At 39.8% G+C, this 12,980-nt stretch overlaps 1 protein-coding gene across 1 annotated transcript in view; it reads left to right on the plus strand.

The window, feature by feature from the left end:
- Positions 1–9,579: 9,579 nt before the first annotated feature.
- The window catches only part of LOC108054619 (uncharacterized), a 38,777-nt gene continuing 35,376 nt past the window's right edge, over positions 9,580–12,980 (plus strand). The window contains exon 1 of the mRNA XM_017137660.3: positions 9,580–10,099. The gene's annotated coding sequence lies outside the window, so the exon portion shown is untranslated. The remainder of the gene's footprint in view (positions 10,100–12,980) is intronic.

Genomic DNA, 12,980 nt, shown 5'->3' on the forward strand with positions numbered 1-12,980 from the left:
TAAAAATTGGAGAATAAGAGTTATATGTCAATTTTTTTGAATAGGTTAACTCTTATTTACGATCCCTGATATAAATGATCTATGTTCTTTAAAGAACCAAGAATAAGAACATTGGTTTTTAGAAGTAGAGCAACAAAATCTACTGGCAAATTCTAAAACGTCATGACGCGTCAGTCAGTTGGCTTTTTGATTGACATCACCGTGGACTCAAGCGCGACATTTAAAACCACTTTCTTAAACCATTATTAGTACAACAGATTTGCTTACACAGTTGAGATCGCTCGGCTCATTAATTAGAGGCATAGAAACAGACAAATATATATAAGGTGTGTTTCAAAATTATACGACACCAACACACTTATTTTTTGAAAATTTGTAGCGTTGTTGTTGTTTATAGAAAGCGGAACATTTAAATGCAGATCGAAAGAACAATGTATGATGAGTACGAAAAAAAATACCACGCGTCCTTGATCCTCTTTTTAAGGATTTACCGCTAATTTTTCGAAATATAGTCTATTTTTCCACATTTCACGATTGGAATTTGGATTGCGATCCCCAGTCTGCGCCACTTTGAAGTTTTTTCGAAATTTTTTCATACGAATTTGAGGGTTTTCTCCATGGGATTTCATTAAGGGGGCACAGACTGGGGATCGCATTTCAAATGTTCTAATCGTGAAATGTGGAAAGTTTATTAAGGTTTTGAAGAACAAATTTTTGCATTTTGACAGGAAGTATCGCCCAAAATCAAATATTTTTGGAATAAAAGGTCTGTTTCGTCTGTCTGTAATACACTGAACAGGATTCTTATTTGATTCAAAAGTGTTAAGAATATTGACCAGACAAAAGTCAAGACGAATTGGGGGATATGACTTCGAAAAAAAACTTTTTTTAAGGTATAGAGAGAAATATTCAATATTTATATATGGACCGAAGATTAGAAGGATCAAAGATCCAGCCCAAAGATGGATTACTCTCAAAATCGAATCTTTTAGTTTATATTTAACCAGAAAAAAAATTTCGGGTAAGTTTGATCATTGGAACCGGAAAAATTCAATGGTGTCGTATAATTATGAAACACCTTAAAATTAAGATTTTGTTATAACTTATGCCACGGAGGCAAATATTATATTGTTTTCACATGAAATTCGTTGTTTTGTTATAACGATTAAATACAAACACAATCAGCTTAATACGACTTTTATTAAAAAAAATATTTAAGAAATTTATGGTGTCGTATAATTTTGAAACACACCTTACATACACACAAAAAAATTTGCTTGGTTACGTAACTATTAAAATAGTTTCGTGTATTTTGTTTTTGCTTTGGGTTTGTGTCTTTGCTAATTGTGTGTATTTTGTTGTTGTGAAATGACTATTGACTTAGTAGAATTGACAATTTTGCTGGTTGGGGCCTGTTTGACAATTATTACAGTTGATTTTACCAAGTTTTTTTTTGTGTATACATCTACTGGGATTTGTTTGAAGATGGCATGGTCACTTAGAATTTAAACGTTAACTTTAAACTTTATAATTCTAAAAAGTTTAACTGGTTAAATCATATAGGTTAAAAGCTGTAAAATTTAATAATGTGTTCTGACATGAAATCAGACATTTTAAATACCTTTAAAAATGGCTGTACAAAGTACACATGTAATCTCTAAAGATTATAAAATGAAAGACCGATTTTTAAGGGGATACGACCACAGCCCAAATTGTAAGCGCTAGAGCAGCCAAATTTTTTCACAGTATTCCATTGGGGGCGTAGGCGCCCACTAAGGTCCGAATTGTCCCCCCAGTGGCCCCAAACAGCTCCAATATCCATATTTAGAGCAAAAAATCATTAGATGTACTTAAGCTTAACTTCTAAAATGGTTGGAATTTTGAAATTTTGATTTTGCAGAATTTTAGGTCTTGAATGGGCCTTATTAGAAATCTAAAAAAATTGCATTATCCCCCATAATTTGGGGGCTACACTTAAAACTAACTTTTCGATTTAAAAAATCTAAACCGCTGCTCCGATCGAGATGATTTTTCGTTAAATGGTTATTCTATGGCCCAAATGCTTAAGTTTCATTTTTTAAGTTTATAACATTTTTATACCCGTTACTCGTAGAGTAAAAGGGTACACACAAAAAAAAAATTGGTAAAATCAACTGTAATAATTGTCAAACAGGCCCCAACCAGCAAAATTGTCAATTCTACTAAGTAAATAGTCATTTCACAACAACAAAATACACACAATTAGCAAAGACACAAACCCAAAGCAAAAACAAAATACACGTAACAATTTTAATAGTTACGTAACTATCTTTGTTGGTCAATTTTACCAATCAAATTTTTTTGTGTGTATATTGTATTCGTGTAAAAGTATGTAACAGCTAGAAGAAAGCGTTTCCGACCCCATAAAGTATATATATTCTTGATCAGGGTCACTAGCCGAGTCGATCTAGCCATGTCCGTCTGTCCGTCTGTCCGCATGTCCGTCTGTCTGTCTGTCCGTCTGTATGAACGCTGAGATCTCGGAAACTACAAAAGCTAGAAGGTTGAGATTTTCCACACATATTCTTGGGCCCCCTACGCAGCGCAAGTTTATTTCAACCGAGCGCCACGCCCCCTCTAACGCCCACAATCGCCCACTAACGATTTTGAAATGTGTCCAGCGCCTACATCTTTAAAGATTTCCGAGAAGTATATTGTTGTGTATATTTATACCTATCGAAATGTAGAAGACATTTTTCAAATCGGACCATTCATTAAAAAGTTATACGCAATGAAAATATCTACATATGTCTATCTCCCTCGCACTCCTTTTAGCTGAGCTACGATTATAGTCGGGACACGAACCCGAGTACAGCGTTCTCTCTTGTTTTATTTGTATTTAAGCACATTATCGACTTTCAAGGAGAAACATAAACACACATTGTGTATATGTATTGTATTGTACATGTATTGTACAAATCAAAACATATCCAAATATGCATATGTACATACTTATTTGGTCAAAAGTTCGAATCTTAAGATTAATATTTAACTTGGAAATATTTTGGCTTTGTTTACAGAATTTGTAGTTATTTTTTATTGTGTTCCTATTGAAAATACCCGTCGAATGAGGGGTCATATGATAAAATCCGACGCTCCGTTCAAAAGTTATAGCCAAAATAAGATTTTCTTCGTCTTCCCAAAATTCTGTTTGTTAGTTTGTTAGTTTGTCCAAAACTTGTTTCTTAAGTTTTGAAAATTATATATGACGTTCATCACATCGATATAAAAAACTTTTGTTCTACCACTTTTGTAAAAAATTCGCTAGTTTAGCGGGAAAACAGCTATAAATAGCTAAAATTTAGAAAGCCGTAACTTCTATACTACTAAACCTACAGACTTGTGCTGCATCTCGTTTGAAAGTTATTTTTATAAACGCCTTCTATATGCAATTTGTGTAAATGTAATAGTTAAAAAGATATGAATAGTTAAATTTTGGTATATAACACATTACTGTAAAAAGTCACGTTTTTTATACGAAAATAGCCACTTTTGCCAGCCTGAACTACTAACGCTCCCTGAGTATTGAATTTTGTGTGAGGGTACTGTATTTTAGAACTGTTTTTTAGGGTCATGGAATCAGTAAATTGGCACTTAAGAGTTTCATATAGGAATCTTTTGTTCTACGACTTTTGGAAAAAGCCGCTACTTTAGCGGGAAAAAGCTAAGAATAGCTACATTTCCTTAGTTTGTAAGTTCTACACTACTAAAGGTACAGACATGTGCTATACCTCGTTTAAAAGGTATTTTGAAATACTTCATCGCCTTTTTAACTTAATTCGTTAAAATACAATAGTTTAAAAATTATGATTTATAACCAATTTAAATTTAAATGTTTATATTAGCACCTATGAGAGCAAAAGTATACAAACAAAAACTTCTGATATCAAATAAAAACACCTCTTAACGAGGTAAAAAACTAGTGACGATCGCACCTTCAACGTACAAAAGTTCTGATATCAACATTTGTGACGAAAAATGATTTTAGGTGCGACTAAATAAGTACGCTACCTAAAATTTATTCATTCGGCACGCTACAACAGAAAGCTTTCGTGTAGATATTAAATATTTTCTAAAGCGGGCCAAACGAGTAAATATTGAGGTAGCGAACTTAGTTAGTCGCATCTAAAATCATTTTTCGTCACAAAAGTTGATATCAGAACTTTTGTACGTTGAAGGTGCGATCGTCACTAGTTTTTTACCTCGTTGAGAGGTGTTTTTATTTGATAAAGTTAAAGATTGTTTTTGTTGTTTTCAAAGATTGTTTTCGTAATTGTGTTTTATTTTATTTCTTAAAAGCTGTCGGCAAGCCGATTTTAAAATTTTTAAAAAGTTATGTGCTCATTAGAGACCTGCACGATACGATGCCGATTCCACGAGTAAAAGTAATCAAGTTGGCGATGCCACGATTATTTTTTGTAATCATGTAATCGTGTCAAACGATGCCGAGTATACTCGGCATCGTAGAATCGTACGAGTAGCATCGTAGCATCGCCAACAAATTTCAAATTTGACATTTAAAAATAAATGTCAATAAAATTTTCTCTACTTCTAAAGAAATCGCGGGTACATTTTTTTAGAATTCGTGAATAGAAAAACCACAGTTAAAGACAACAAATCCATACGAGTTTTGGACATGGTCCTTTATTGGTTCTTCTTCTTCCAAAGAATTCGCGGTCTCATTTTGGTTAAGATTTCGTGTATGTCGGGTTCAAAGACGGTAAAACATAAAAAAAAATTCTCTTGTTCCAAAGAATTCGCGGTCTCATATTGTCAAAGAGTTAATCTATGGTCTTAAGTAGATAGGACTAACAATTTTGAAATCTTGGGTATATTGGTTCCTCTTGTACTGACAAGAATTTTGGTTGATTTTGTTTAATAAAAAACACGAGTCTGATATGAGTAAAACGATGCCGATGCCTACGATTCTACGATGCCACGATTCCAGATTTGAAAGTTGGAATCGGCATCGCCGAGTAGTAATCGAGTATATTTTTACTTACTCGTGCAGGTCTCTAGTGCTCATAATAAAATTAGGGCTATACACAGAAAAAATTATCAAAAGTTTTAGGTGCAAAACAAGGGGTGAAACATTTTAAAAAGTAAAACGCTTCATACAAACTTTACACTTTATTTCTGCAACGTTATTAGATACTCACATATTAGAGGTCTGCATGAATGCATTCAAACTGACAAATGAGTCACTCATTCTTAAAACTTGTATAACTTTTTCTGTACTCATTACTTTAAATTTTGAGGGAATGCAGTACTTGTGACTGTATAACTGCAATAGAAAACAAGCAAAGAAATAATATCGCACTCGGTATTCGTATTATTAGGCAAATCCATTCTCCAATTTAGCTACCGACAACTCTCACACTTTTTTTTTTCTACTCAGAGTACAGTACTGTACAATAGTAATTGAGACGACACTCATAGTATTTTTCAAATTGAGAAGCATACACATAGTATTAAAAAAGTGTTGCAACTCTAAAATAGTGTACTCAGTTAATATCGGTATTGTAAGTACTCTGTACTATATTGTACACACTCTCCTGGTGCGCTTCGTCACTACATGGACTGCCGTCCATAGTGATAAGTACAGTAAATGTGAGTACCGTATACAGCTGTACAGTACTGTAAGTTTTAAAATAAATACATTCATGCAGGCCTCTATCACATATGTTTCTGTGTTCTAGATGCCTCTCAGTACCCCGCAAAGATGGGCGCATGTGCAGCAGCCGCGGCAGTGGCATCCTGAACATTATCTTCAGTCGATGGAAGTCGACTGAGAGCAGCAATAACGATTGCCCTAGGCGGAGTTTGTTAGCTCGATTATCAGCGAACACTCCACTCCACTTGTGCTGTCTATCCAGACTCTTGCTGTCAGCATCTCTATTTGTCTGCAGCTGGAATGGATTGCGCCTCAGTTGTGTGTCGCCATGGGGATCGAAGTATTGAAGTGTAGCAACGTCGGTACGAGAGCATTTCACTTCTACTTCAACGCGTATTCATGCAGGAAATTAAATCCATTGAACGCCGCAGATGGAGTTGACTGGCGAGGCTGCCTGTTGCTGTATAAGCAGCATTTAACGTAAGCGGATTTATGTGAGAGCCGCAACTGGGCCTAGTGGTCTCGTCGTGTCTTGCTCTGTGGCTTGCATCTCATTAGCACGGGGAGTTTGGGATGCGATGACCCAGCTACTCGGGGCCGCCTCAGAACTTGGGAAGACTTCTGGTGCCATGTCAGCGTACAGCCTTTGTGGGGCCGAGACCTAACGGAACTTCAAAAGATGGGTAATTGATTCGTCACTCGTAGTCGGGTTGTATGGGTGTGCCGTGTTGCGTGAAGCCAAAACTGCCGACCAAACGAATCAAACAAAATCAATAATGCATTTTAAATGAACAGCGATTCCACTTGACGCCTCTTAGAAATCCAATTAACATTCGTCCATTCGACGGGGGCCGAGGGCAACGGTCTGGTCAACATGTTATTATTGACAATAATAATGCAGCTTCAGCAGCAGCATTGGTGGAGAAGTTGCACCAACAAAAGGCTGCAAACACCGAGCGACAATTGAAAATGTCAAAATTCACGAGCACAGCTAAAGTGTCGTGAGGTAGGAGGCCATCCTGACAAACTGACACTACAAAAAAAAATGCACTTTAAAGCAATCAAATATTGTTTATTTTCTGTGAAACCGAAAAAAATTAAAAAGCAATAAGAAAGTGTCCTTTAAAGAATAGGAAGACATTTATAAATGCTCAGGAGAGGGTAGTGCGAAGCTTTTATGATATTTATTTTCCGGTGCCGTTAGTTGGTTGTAAAATTGAAAATGTACGATTTTTTAATTTAAACACTTTGAGGCCCATTTTCTCGTCCGCATGTAAAAGTTAAAGTAGGCTTTTAAATCTGCTTTAACTTTAACATGCGGCCCAGAAAAGGCCATAAAAAGCACGCACTAAGCATGCAGATTTCAAGGCTTACTATGGAGAGTAACTTTAAAAGTGCTATTTTTAGGTATTTTATTTTTATCCAGTTATTTTAGCCTGTATTAAATGACCTTCAATAAATGCGAGGGCTCCGGATAGTGTTTATCAGATAGTATTTAGTAAATACTATTTACATATCTAAAGTATTTTGATTGCATAAAATTAATTGATTTTTGTTCAGTGAACCTTTGGTGACTGGGCGAGGGTGTAATAGATGGAACCCTCCTCCGTGACAGCATGTCACACGAGACGCGGTAGCAAAATAGTCAGCAGCGGCAAGAGGCGCACCATCGGCCGCACAACAGCAACAGCCACTACCACTTTTGTGGCATTGCTGTCATCGATGGCCAGCGATTGCCAACACTCAAACAACGCGATATTTGAATGTGAGTGCCGCCGGTTCTGTTTTCGCCACCACTTGATAAATGATAAATTAATTGAGTATTACCAAATGGCATAGTTTTTCCTACAATGCCCTATGTCAAGGGTTCCCGTCAGCGGAATAACTAAAAAGGCAATAAAGTTAAACCAAAAAAAGCCATTTTAGGAATCCAAGGATTAGCGTAGAATTAATAAAATAATACGTTTTTTCGTGAACCATTAGGTAACTTTGAATTTGTACCGTGGACCTCAAAATATTGGTTAGTATTGCTCAGTGATTATAGTTAAAACTAAGAATGAATTTAAGTTAAGTTTAAGTTAAGAATTTAAGTTAAGAATGAAAAAGGTCATGAGCGCTTATCTTAAAAATCAAAATCCTAATAAAATATTACAACGTTACAGAGTATTATGACTTCGTTCGAAATAAAAAATCCTACATTTTTTTTGACACTGCCAGGCGGCAAAGCCAGTGCAAATTGCTTTTTAACTTGTAATTTCGCAACTGACTGCTTGTCTGGTCGTCTGTGGGTCGCAAGGACGTTGGTCAGACGCCCGAGTTGTACACAATCTAAATTTGGTCGGCGGTATGCTGGCTGTGAGACAGCAACTTGTTCCTATGTCAATACTTTTCTGACTGTCACTGGTGTAATTAGTGAACCTGCAAATGCAATTTAGCATTAGTTTTTAATTTAACACATTAGCTGAGCCCGAATTCAGCTGCGGCATCTTTTAATTATTTGATAAGTGGACAGAGCGAGGAAATTGAAAGTATATGAAAGTGTCACGGATAATGAGAAATTTCTATGTGAAATGATGTAGAAATTTCAGTGGCGACAGAGACCACAGCGATAAATCAAATGGTCAGATCCGGAGCTGGAGTGAAGCCAAAAAACGTTGATACACAAATATTTGCATAACACTTGATGTTTTCGGTAAATGCCAAAGCAGCAAAAGCAGAAGCAGAAGCCGAAGCACACGCGGCAACATCGACGCTCTCCAAATTGTTATATCCACACAGCCAAACACCCATACTCACACTTCATTTAGCAAATGTTGCACATCCTAACAGCAAGAGCAAAACCAGAAGCAGCAACCTGCTAAATGTTGCTTATTTTCACTGGCAAAATAAAATCAACAGAATGGTAAATTGTTTAATTGAATTTACCGCAGATGTGCTTAAGTTGCTAGTAATTTAGCAAAGCCATCCACTCGTTTTCCTATCCATACGTCTGCTATATGCATCACTATCTGTAACTGTATCTCCAATGTATCTCTATCTCCATCTCCATCTATATCTATATCTGTGTCTATATCTATATCCGTAGGAGACGTGCCGGACTCTCCGACATATGGGCTTGATTGTCGTCGCAGTACAAATAGGGCAACAACAATGACGCCAGTTACCAGGATAAGCTTGGCACAGTTGCGAGGGGCGAGTGTGTGTGTTCTTCCTGTAACTATGCATTAAATTGAAAACGGCAAAGAAAGTGCTCCGCAGACGCCAGTTGCCCGGTCGGTCGGTTGAATTGCAGTTGTAACTGCGTTCTAGATTTCTCCCAGGCCCAATTATGCCGCTGCCACCGAGTGTGCTTTCGTTTCGCAATTGGTCTCATTGCCCACTGCCCATTGCTCAATGCCCGATAATGCTGTTGATATTTAAGATGCCTGCGAGGGACACAACCTCGTGGCTGGATGTCAAAGGTCGCCGCCGTTCGCATGGCAGGAGTTGCACAAGCCTTCTGACTTTTGTAATCTTAATTAATTTGTGTGGGTCCATGGATCCGCGGCATCATTAGTTAACAGCGGTTTATCGAGGGCCCAGTTGACACCTGAACTGGCTTCCACTATCCGCTTGTGGCTTACTCTGGCATTATTCGGTCGACTTGTTCGTCTGTCGACTGCAACTCAGCACTCATCTGCCGCAGTTCGTGGCCGATTGCTCTTGGCTAAGAGCGAGAAACTTGAGCGCATGCGCAGCCGGCAAGACAAACCCGCTCGCGATCTCTCTTTCGGGGACTCTCCTCTCTCTGCCTTGTCATCTTGACCATTTGGGGGGCTGTTGTGTGGTGTGCGGTGTGTACTGGCTCTTTGGTTCGAAGCGTCTACTTTTCTTTCGGGCCAACTTCTTGGACTTTCTTGGCAACATGTTTAAAAGTCTTTTGGAAGCGCCAGCCCAACGATCAGTTCACTGCGAGCGCTTACAGCGTCTGGTGCGTTGCGACAGAAGAACGAGTGCCAGCTAACCCGAAAAACCAATAAAACAATCCACCGCAGACCCAAACAAACACAACAAACTAAAGGACATAATCCCAGCACAGCGACCCAGAACAAAGCGAACTCGTACATACATCCAGTGCAAAAATTGTGCGGGCAATGAGTCGTGATTCGAATGTGGCACGATTTTAATTAAATCGACAGTTATTGAAAGAATTAAAACAAATCACAAAGTACGCATCACAGTTGAATTGAATTCCGCTGAGCGGAAAACCACGCGTCGTGTTGCACGGCTCAGAACCAGATTCGGAATCAGGATCGCATCCCGACCATATTCCTATTCATATTCATATTCATATTCATATGCAGTGCGCGCGAAATTCCTGTCGGCTGTCCTTGTCGTATTGTTTATGCATTTGTTGGATGTTGGTTCTGCGAGTCTCCCTCTAACACGTAGCAGCGGCGTCAACAGGTAAGCCGGGATTAACTTTGCTTAAACTGTCGAATCAACTATAACGACAGCAGACATCGGGGTGGGTGGGGTCCTGCTCCTGCACCTGCATCGACAGCCAAGTGGTGACAAAGAGGATTACCACGAAAATATTTACAAGTTTTAAATTGTTTATCCCAGTGAGAGTGTTCTGTGTGTGGGTTTTATCCCGCCTTTTAATGTTCGTGCGATTGGCCGTTGGAGCGGCCAATTGCAAGGAGAAGAGGGCCGGAAAGAATTAAATCAAAACTTGTCTTTAATTAAGGAGTGGGCCTGGCCAGGCCAAAGTCTTTGGAAGGGGAGGGGGAGGAGGGAAGGGGCCTCCAGAACGGGCACATAAAAAGTCAACGGCAGCATCGGAGCGGCAACACTAACAAGTGCAGAAGAAACAAGTACCACACACATACGGAGGATTGGCAGCCACACACGTGTAACTGGAAACAAGTTGAAATGCCTCAGCTACATTTGGTCAAGTTTACATGAGGCAAAGTACTTGGCCGAGAGCCGAGAACTCTTTCCCCAGCTCCAGCCCCAGCCCATTACCAGTATGAGTGCGAGTGCGAGTGCGAGTACCAGTACCCGGAATCCCAGCCACAGATGGAAAAACGGACGAGGCGATGTGATTTTAATGAACTACTAAAAACTCGGCATGCCAAACCTAAAACAAACATAAACCAACTTGACGCTGGCCTGGCCTACGATTGCATTATGGCTGCCACATGCAGCAGTAACATCAGCTAGCAACAGTTGAGAGCCCGGCAAGGCGGGGCGAACAATGCCGCAATCTGTACAATATTTATGCAAGCATTAGCAGATTCCCATCCCCAATCCCCAATCCCCAATCCCCAATCCCCAGACAAAGTTCCCAATGCCCCTCTTCCAGCCCTAGTCGCAGCTCCAGCATCTGTCCATCGGACTCGAGCCTGGTTAGTAGAGACTTAAGCTGACAGCCGCCACCGAGCAAAACGCAGAACAGTTTGAGTTACTTTCTACACAGCACTACAGCATTTCACCCGCTCAGCCGCTGGTGCCACTGGCTGGCTGAGATTAGTGCAGTTACTGCAGTTGCATCCACAGTTGCCGTTGTTCTTATTGCGGTTTCTGTTACTGTTGCGGTTAAATAAATAAAGCAGCGTGACTCCACGGCTCAGCCCGAGTCTCAGCCTTTTGCTTTGGCTTAGGCTTTTGCCAGTGCTTTTGCTTTTTCTTTGCCCTGCCTTGCTTTTCCCCGCCCTGGCTTAGTTTTCAGCTTGACAGCCAAGAGATTGCGTTGCAACAACGGCCGACTCCTCGGCTGCTGTGACTGGGTCTGGAATTATAGATGGGTCTGCTGCCCGCTGCTTCCAACCCACTTCCTTTGGACCTGGCCCAATTACGGGGCTGCTGCCTGCCCCTCGCAGAGCCAGAACCGAAGAAGCTCCGATGATCATTGTCAATTAATATTTCGAAGATTGGGACGCCGGGACCCCCGGGAACGGGCCAAGACCGGGACTGCAGCTGTTGCATAAGCAGCTGATAGACTTGCACATAACAAACTCATGGCTAATGAGCACGCCATCGCCATTAAGAGCTGCTGCATTTTAATTAATCAAGTTAACAAACGGAGCGCCTCGGCTGCTGTGGCAGCAGCCTCATCTGTCAACAACAATGCGCGCCGCAAACTAATTACATGCAGCTCGGCGGATAAGGGGTAAGCCCAAAAACCAAGTCCCAATTGAGGCGGCCGCACATCATCATTGTTCGATGCGGAGCCCGGCTTTGCATATGTGCGATTACCAAATTAGATTTCCGTCTAATTATGGCAGTTGCACTGCTGGAAAAACAAAACGAGACCCGAAGAAATTGCAACTGAAATTAATAGCCAAGAAGGCAGAAGTTTGCGCAAGCAACGATAAACAAATGGATGCAGTAAAAGCAAAACTTCGGAGTGGAGTCAGGCCATCGAGTGCCAGTCCATCCCGATCCCGGCCCAGGCGATGCCGAGTCGAGTGCCAGCCAAAGTTCTTCGGAGACTCCGCCTCTGGAGCGGCTGGGCTGTTCTGGCTCTGCACGGAGGATGCAGCACTTAATAATAATTAAATAATTTTCGCCAATTATAGAGCCAGCACATAGCCATCTAAATGGGTTTGGCTTAGACTCTGCATCTCTATCTGCAGGCTGTGTCTTTAACCCTATCTCTTTCCCTTTCCATTCCCCTTCCTCTGCCTGGGTTTTTGTGTGTGTGCTGAACTAATAAATAAGATTGCTTTTAATTAAGAAAGAGAAAATTGTTGCCGCCATCGAAGTTTAGCAGCAAAAGTTCTTTCATTTGCCTTCCACGCCGCTGTTCCAGCTTCAAGGACCACTGTCGGTTCCAGATTCAGATTTAGTTTTGGATGCTTCGTGAGATTGGGTTTTATCCAGGAGCCACTTTCAATGGTTTCACAGCAAAGCGATGATTTAAAACGGCGGATTTTACAAAATGTTAATTAAATTGAATGCCATTTTGTAAAAATCTCTTTTAATTAGCCCATTAAATATGGCAGGTAGATGATTTGTTTCTCCGATTAATTAACGACTTCCAACAAAATATTCCCATGAATTTGGGACTTCATTCTAATAACTAACAATACAACTTATTTTTCTATAGTAGGAATACATTTTCTTGTTTCAAAAATACCTTCAATAGCTTAACTTCCATTAAATTTATTAAATAAATCAAAAAACGCCAAATGCATACAGGAAATGGAATTATCAACAATCTTGTTTGATAACCTTTTAAAAAAGGGCTGTCTTTTTGTGCGGTTTACAACGAAGTTCCCATGAGATTATAATTTCTGTGATTCTTGGCCTCTGCTTCTGCTTATTAAAGACCATTTCCACT

The sequence above is a fragment of the Drosophila takahashii genome, chromosome 2R (genome assembly GCF_030179915.1).
Source record: "Drosophila takahashii strain IR98-3 E-12201 chromosome 2R, DtakHiC1v2, whole genome shotgun sequence".
Lineage (NCBI taxonomy): Eukaryota > Metazoa > Arthropoda > Insecta > Diptera > Drosophilidae > Drosophila > Drosophila takahashii.